At 37.9% G+C, this 8480-nt stretch overlaps 1 non-coding gene across 1 annotated transcript; it reads left to right on the plus strand.

Annotated features, from left to right (window-relative positions):
* Nucleotides 1–8123: 8123 nt before the first annotated feature.
* Nucleotides 8124–8230, plus strand: LOC123928264. Its single transcript, XR_006815651.1, has one exon. It is a non-coding gene; the product is annotated as a U6 spliceosomal RNA (small nuclear RNA).
* Nucleotides 8231–8480: the final 250 nt, after the last annotated feature.

Consider the following 8480-nt stretch of genomic DNA (forward strand, 5'->3'; position numbering starts at 1 on the left):
CACCGAGTCATGGTTTCTTCATTTGTGAAATTGGAATCATCATAATAATAACCTGAAAGGGATCTTGTCAGCATTAAATAAGTACAACCCATATACAGTCAGTGTTCATATCTTATCATTTAACACATTTTAGCTGTACGGTGCCTGTTATTGTGTGTTGAAGGATAAAATATTCTGTGAAGGATTATGAAGGTCAAAGGAGACATAGCCCCATACAAGTATGCTTGTACTGTTTTTGCTATTTCCTCAATATTTACTTATTTATAGCAAAAGGTATAGGAAAACTAAGTTACTACCACCCAATTATTCACTTTTCTGGTGTGGATATTAGAAGGAAGTTTGAATCTCTTGAATTAGAACTTTTAAGGGATAATAATTAACATGCATCAGTACCAACTCAGTGCTTGAATAAAACATGAAATGAAGAGCAAAGTTTAGAAAATAGATCTTAAATACCTGGGGCAATACTGATGAGCACTACTTTTTTATGTTATATATGTCAACTCTGTGGCCCTCTCAACAAGAATACTCTATTGTGCATGTAAATTCTTTTATTCTAATTTATTATATGTTAAACAGAATCACTACCTCCTTTATTATTCCTCTTAACAGATCAAGGAACTGAAAGTCGGATGAAAGTCAGATGAGTCTCACTGTATCACATAGGAGCCCCACAGCGCCAACAGAGCTTGCGGTGGGATCAAGCACTCGGGCCACAGTCTTTCCATGGGGACTTCAGCAACATCGTCATCAACCTTCTGGGCTGCACACACAGCAGTGTCTTCTCCCACATCTAAACTTTCCACTGCGACCACATCTCGCTTCTTTTTCCTGACTGCAGTGTTACTACAAAGGACACATATAGAAACTTTGGATTGTGTTGTGAACTCATATTAGGAAATGTCTGCCCCCGCATGCACACGCACGTGCATACACACACACACACACACACTGGCACAAGTCTATGCAACCGTATTCATACGTGTCTAGGATCCCAGCACTCACTCCTTCTACAAAACATTATTATTACCAGAAAAAACCCAGTCCCTTTCTTGGCCCCTGTCTTTCTCCTCTGCCTTGCCCTACACCTTAGTTTTGCCTCCAACATTTTAAAAAGTAGCATTTATAATCTTTGAACACTACATCAAAAACTAATGATGTACTATATATTGACTAACTGAATATTAAAAAAAAAAAAAGGCAACACTTACATGTCAATCCATGACCTAAATCCAAGTTCTGGGAGTGGTCCTAGTAGACTCCTTCCCCTCTCCCACCCTGAATCCCATCATCAACTGAGTATTATCCCATCAACGAGGCCTGCTTTTTTCTGAGAGGTTTTGAATCCCTTTCCTTCTTAGGACTGCATTTGTGGAGACCCAAATCATTTCTTATCCCAGTAACTGGGGCCACATCCCAATTGGTCTGCCTGTTTCCCATCTTCTACTCCTCAAGTCTGTCTCTTCATGCTGTTAGAATATAGTCTAGAAAGCCATGTTACTTCCATATGAAAATTCTTGAATGATTCTCATAATCTGTGGCAACATTTCTTGAGCATACTTGATCATAAGAATCATAAAACATTTAGATTATGTGTCCCAACTCTAGAATCTCCAGAGTGATTCATATGATCAGAGAAGTCTGGGAAATGTTGACATTAAATATTGCCAAATAATGCCTAAATTCACCTTGTAGGGCAGGCAGAATTCTCCAATACCTCATTCCTACTTACGTCTTCAGTGTTGTCCTGCTATTTCCTGTCTTGAACATGCTGTTCTCTTACTTTCCATTCCACAATTACCCAGCACTTAGTGAAGTCCAGTCCTCTCCTCTGTGCTCAGAACATTTTTGGGTCACTGCACTGATTCAGTTAGAGTCAATTATCACTTGCCCTGACAGACAAGAATTCAAATCCCTGTTGCTCTTGACAGTCGCGCTATTTCTGTCCGTGTTTCTAGATGCATCCAACAGAAACTGGCCCCAGTGAACTTACCCAGAGGGATGATTCACTGAAAGGAGAGGATAGCTCACAGAACTGATAGAAAGGTGAGAGAATTAGGAAACAGGCAAGGCTGGACAGGAAGGCTGGACAGCCAAGGTCACTCATGGGAACTATCTTCTCACCCTCTCTGACATCTGCTGTTGAACACGTGGTGTTGCCAGAGTTGGATTCCTGATATGTCTGCTCTGCTCATGGAAAATTTCGCAGCTGACCTTTTGTTTATATTATTGTCTCAAGTCCCAACCAGATTCATCTCTTTGTTTGACCTAAGTCATGTGCTCACATTCTAGCTCACTGGTTCTTTAAGTGTGATCTTCTTTGATCCCTACCTGAAAAATATCAACAACACAGGGAACTTGCTAGAAATGTAAGTTCTCAAACCCCCAAGAGGTGGGGCCCAGCAACCTATTTCCACATGGAAAAAAGCCTTCTTTCTTGATCCTGATGCATGTAGGCTTAAGGTTTGATAACTGCCGTTGTCACTACAATGGGGCAGGAGGAAAGTGTTTGACTTCTTCACATCAAGAGTGGGACAAATGTCCACATGCTGGGGATTAGCAAAAGAGGAAAAGGATGTCCAGATGTTGAAGAGAGAAAACACAAAAGAAAGGAAGGATGTTCAGATATTGAATATTAAAGAAACAAAATCAACAAAAAGAATTATATGCCTATAGTACCTTTTTTTAACAACCCTCAATTTCAGGAAGACTATGAATGTACCTGATATCCAAAAGATAAATACGAGAACAATTCAAACTCAAGGATACCCAGCCCAATGTCACTGCATTCCATATTTTATTATCTCTCCTGAAACAACAAATACCTGATGTCCACTTCAATTTCATCAACAGGATCATGCCCTCACAGCTTAAGATCAGATATGAAAGTCGTTTTCATTTTTGCAGTTTTAATATCATCTATTGATGAAAGTTTTGTCTACAGCTCAAATGAGTAAAGGGTACTGCTTTTCCTGACAGCTGTTTCTGCGAACGCAGTAAGAGTAACCACGAAATACTTGACTTTAAGCAGATACTTCAAAACACCCATTGGTACCATTTGGCCTTATCAGCCTCCAAAAAATATATTATTTACATAACTCTTTTCACTTTGTCTTACAATAAAACATCTTTCTACTTGAAAAATAGTACCATTATTACTGGTTTTATTATTAAAAAATATTTAAGGACACCTGAGTGGCTCAGTTGGTTAAGGATCTGCCTTTGGCTCAGGTCATGATCTCAGGGTCCTGGGATTGAGTCCTGCATTGGGCTCCTTGCTCAACAGGGAGTCTGCTTCTCCCTCTCCCTCTGCTGCCCCCCCCTACTTGTGCTCTCTTCTCTCTGATAAATAAATAATTTTTAAAAGAGTTAAAAAAATAAAAAATATTTATTGAGTGCTATTAGATGATATTTACTGAATGCTTGCCACAGGCAGAGCACCATTTTGAGTTCTTTACATGTCTTAAGTTATTTATTATCACAATCGCAGAAATTAGGTGCTAATGTTATCCCAATTTTCATATAAGGCAATTAAGAAAAGTGGGAGTAAGCGATTTTGACAAAGTCACACAGATAGTAAGTGATGGAGTGGGGATTTTATTCTAGGCAGTTGGCTTTACCCTAGACCCCTTAACCATAACATGATCAACTACCCCAGTGTTTGGGGGACTGAGAGGCTCCCGGGATGTAGGGTTCTCAGCGTTAAAACTGTGATGGTCCCAGGAACACCAAGATGATTGGTGTTCTGCAAAATAAGTTTGTTTTTCCCCTTGAACAGCATGATAATATGTCAGGCTGATGGCTGACACTCGTAGGTCCAAACAGTGGACCCACATGGCTGGATAGAACATACGAGTCTCGGTTGTCTCTAGTCCACTATCATCATTCCAGAACGTCCATCGTGTAGGGGCATCCCTTGGTGTCTCCTTTCAGAAGACAAAACCCACTCTGAAGAACTTAGCTGTTCTGGAGATACCCCTGGACTTTCCCAAATATTCCAGTACACACTAGGGCAAGAGATTCCAAGAATCAATACAAGATTCCAAGAATTTGATACAAATTGCTCCAGTGTTTTTCTTCAGAAACACATAAAACTCTTTCACAAGAAAAATCACTGGTGAGTTTCAAGTTTATAATTGGGAGTTATAAAGAGATAACAGAACAAGAACCTGGAGAGAGGGATATCGGGGAAAGAGAGAAGAATTTAAAAATTTAGCGGTAAAGGAAGTTACTCAGCAGTTTACAACCCAGGAAGCCAGCACACACAGCGTTCCTCAGACTGCATTTCACAGCTGCACAGAGAGGGCTGATTGCGCCAGGTGATTGGAAGTACCCAGCTGCAGATCAGGGTGGAGGCAATAATTCTCACCGTTAAGCCTCAAGAAAAACTTTCAGCCTCGTAACATGAAATCGGGAGAAGTTCCTTCCAGATTGTGACCCTTTTATTAACTGAGCTACCTAAATACTGAAATCTAAAACAGAGGATCCTTCACTAATCTTTTCTGTCCTCTCTCCTGTCTCCACAGACAATCATCCTTGAATTATTTTCCTGTTTCTTGTAGTAATTACTTCTCTAAATGCTATTATCTCTAAATAATAGCCTTACGCAGTCAGCTCTAGATTTTCCAATTTTTGATATTTTCTATTCACATCTGACTCTGTTGATATATAATATATTATCTATTGACATCTGACTCTTGATATTATAGATATTATCTACCGACATATTGATATTGACACCATTTGTTGAAGAGATCGTCTTTTTCCCATTGCATATTCCTGCCTATTTTTGTCAAAGATTAATTGACCATATAATCATGGGTTTATTTCTGGGCTCTCTATTCTGTCCCATTGATCTATGTTTCATTTTGGGGCCAGTAGCATACTCTTTTGATTACTATAGCTTTATAGTATACCTTGGAATCTGGGATTGCGATATTTCCAGTTTCGTTCTTCTTTTTCAAGATTGCTGTGGCTATTTGGGGTCCTTTGTGTTTCCACACAAATTATAGCATTATTTGTTCTAGTTCTGTGAAAAATGCTGCTGGTATTTTGATAGGGATTGCGTTGAATTTGTAGATTGCCTTGGGAAGTATGAACATTTTAACAATATTTGTTCTTACAATCCATCAGCTGGGGATATCTTTCCATTTGTTTGTGTCATCTTCAATTTCTTTCATCAATATAACTTTAGAGTTTTGGTGTTTCATAGTACAAGTGTTTCAACTCCTCGGTTAAGTTTATTCCTAAGCATTTTATTACTTCTGGCGAAATTATAAATGGTATTGTTTTCTTAATTTATCTTTGTGCTACTCCATTATTCATATATAAAGTGCAATAGATTTCTGTATATTGATTTTGTATGCTGTCACATTACTGAATTCATTCAGTAAGTTCTAGTAAGTTCTAAATTCAGTTCTAGTAGTTTTTTGGTGGAGCATTTAGGGTTTACTATATATAGTATCATTTTATCTTCAAATAGTGAAAGTTTTACTTCTTCCTTACCAGTTTCAAAAGACCATCCTGAATTAGTCCTTAATGGCTTACAATGAAACAATCATTTAATCTGCTTACAAATTTTCAGTCTCAGCAGAACTTAATAAAGACAACTCGTGTCTTCTCCATGCAGTGTTAGCTAGGACAGCTCACCTAAAGCTGAAGAGTCTCTCTCCAAGTTGGCATACTCACTGACTGGCAGTTTGGTGCTAGCTGTTGCTTCCTGTCTGCTGGGGGGCTTGTCCTTCCTCATAGTATGGTGGTTGGGTTCTCTGAGAAAGAGACAGGTAGTGCAAACGACCATATTATCACAGCAACACTTCTGTTACAGAGTCTGCTCTATTTCTCATATGGGCTAGAGTCTGTTGGTCAGAAAATTATAGACATCAGATTCAATGGAATGTGCACCTGTCCATGGAAGGAATGCTAGATAATTCTGGGGCCATGTTTTGAAACTACAAATGTGGCAATGCTTGAATTAGCATTTTTCTTATTATGAGTGTTGATGAGTATCTTCACAAATCTAACGGTTGTTTATATTGTCTATTTTGAACTATCTGTTCATCCCCTCCCAGGTCTATTTTTTTTCGTATTTTTTCTTATTTATTTCAAGGATGTTTTTATGTAAAAGAAGGTGAGCCTTTCCTTTGTAATGTGAGTTACAAGTAATTTTTCCCAGTTCATCACTTGTCTTTAATATTTGTTTATAATATTTTACCTCATGCAGAAGTTATTTTTTAATGTGGCTGGATTTTATATTCTTGTTTTATGGTTTATGGATTTGAGTCTATAATTATATCTCCCTTCTTTATAGGAGTTTACTCAAGTTTTTATATTGTATTTTTATTGTTTTATTTTTCACATTTAAACACTATTCATTTGAAATAATTTGTCTTAATATATACTTGAGGTATGTTCGTTTTCCAAAATGAACCGGATAGGGGCACCTGGGCTGCTCAGCCAGTTAAGCATCTGCCTTCAGCTCAGGTCATGATCCCAGGGTCCTGGTGAAGCCCTGAGTCTTTCTCCCTGCTCAGCAAGGAGTCGCTTCTCCCTCTGCCCCTACCGCTGCTCCCGCTCACTCTTTCTCTCTGCCTATCAACGCCTTTTAATGTCAAAACCTCTAATTTCTTTTTACTTTCTTAAAATCTCAGTGGTTGATGTTTTAGCCCACTGTAATGTGACAGTGAACATTATTTAATTTTTCCTGATGTCCATGGAATGCTTCTTGAGTTTTCCCATAAAACATGCTGCCAGCTCAGTGTTTTTTGGGGGGGGGGGGTTATTAATGATGATTATAGGCTGTTTCCCCTTGAATCTATCAAATGATGACTTAACAGTTTATAATATTGAATGTTATAATTGTTTCATAAAATGTACTTAGGGACTTTTTTCCCCTATGATCTAAAACCATTTAAATAACATTTAGTTACATGCTCCCTAAAGGTTTTGTGGAATTCCCCTGAGAAAACATTTAAAGGAACAAAAGCAACTTTGTATGTTTTCCATTTCTTCATTGGAAATCTGTCTGCTAAGTTTTTTTTTTCAATCTTTTTGATGAATTGTGGTATATTTTTCAAAATATATTTTATTCAGGGTTTCAAAATTATTCGTATAAAAACTTTAATGATTCTCTTAATTTCTTCTTGCTCTGTGAATTACCTTAACATTTGTGGCCTGAGAATTTTATAAACTCACTTCCATGACCTGAAAGGTTAAATTATTCCTATTTTTATTTCCAGTTCTTGAAGGAAAATTTTCCATTAAAATATTATTCTCCTGGGCTTTATTTAATTCTTGCCACCAACACTCTGCGTGACAGATTTATCCAGATAATAATTCTATCCTCTTATGAATATTAAAGTCTACTTTAACTGGATTTAAGTGAAATTCTTTCCTAGAAAGGCATCTTGATGATTATGTACTGAGTATTCTAACTGTTCAAATAAGGTCACAAGCTCTTTATAATCTCTCCTTGAGAGTGCATAAAACATATCTCATATTATAAACAATATTTTTAAGGATTTTAAGAAATTTTAAAGGATTTTACTGAACTTGAAAGACTACCAATAAAAGTTCATGAATTCAACCAACTTACAAGTTATCTGCTTGAATGGAAGGTCTTAGTCCATTAATTAAATAGCACACGAAACTTGGGATTTCATATTAATCACTTAGATTTATAGTTCCCAGTGTTTAGTTCATATATTTCAATAAACATCATTTTTCCACTAAACTTCTATTTCTTAGGGGACAATCATCATATTTACTTGAAATATTTATTTTCATTTACATAGGGAAGAAAGATCTGTCTCCCTACTTTAAGAACACAGAGGCAGAAAGATTTACTTTTTCTTCTCCAGTCTTTTAACATGTGGCTGCTTGTTTTTAAAAATGTAGTCGAGGGGCGTCCTGGTGGCTCAGTGGGTTAAAGCCTTTGCCTTCGGATCAGGATCCTGAGGTCCTGGGATCGAGCTCCACATCGGGCTCTCTGCTCGGCGGGGAGCCTGCTTCCTCCTCTCTATCTCTGCCTGCCTCTCTGCCTACTTGTGATCTCTGTCAAATAAATTTTTAAAATCTTTTTTAAAAATTAAAAAAAATAATAAAAATAAAAATGTAGTCGATCAGTGCTCCATTCAGCAGCACATATACTAACACTGGGATGATACAGAGAAGATTAGCATGGCCCCTGCACAAGGATGACTCCCCCAAAAATGTAGCGGTTGAGGAAATGGAGGCACTGAGAGGCTTACTGTTTTTCCCTGCTACACACAGCTATTGATGGCTGAGCTAAGTCTAGAGCCCGGGTTTCTCAACTTCCTCCTTCTTAGATCTTACAGTTTAGTAGTAAGGTCTCTACTAGGTGAGGCAAATACAAGGAAGTGGTCATGAAAACCTGAGCAGGGCCTGGAGGGCTAAGCAAACTTTGCAGGAGAATGGAGGGCTTCCCACCAGAGGCAACCACCAGAGCAAAGACCCAAGGG

The sequence above is a fragment of the Meles meles genome, chromosome 1 (assembly GCF_922984935.1).
Source record: "Meles meles chromosome 1, mMelMel3.1 paternal haplotype, whole genome shotgun sequence".
Lineage (NCBI taxonomy): Eukaryota > Metazoa > Chordata > Mammalia > Carnivora > Mustelidae > Meles > Meles meles.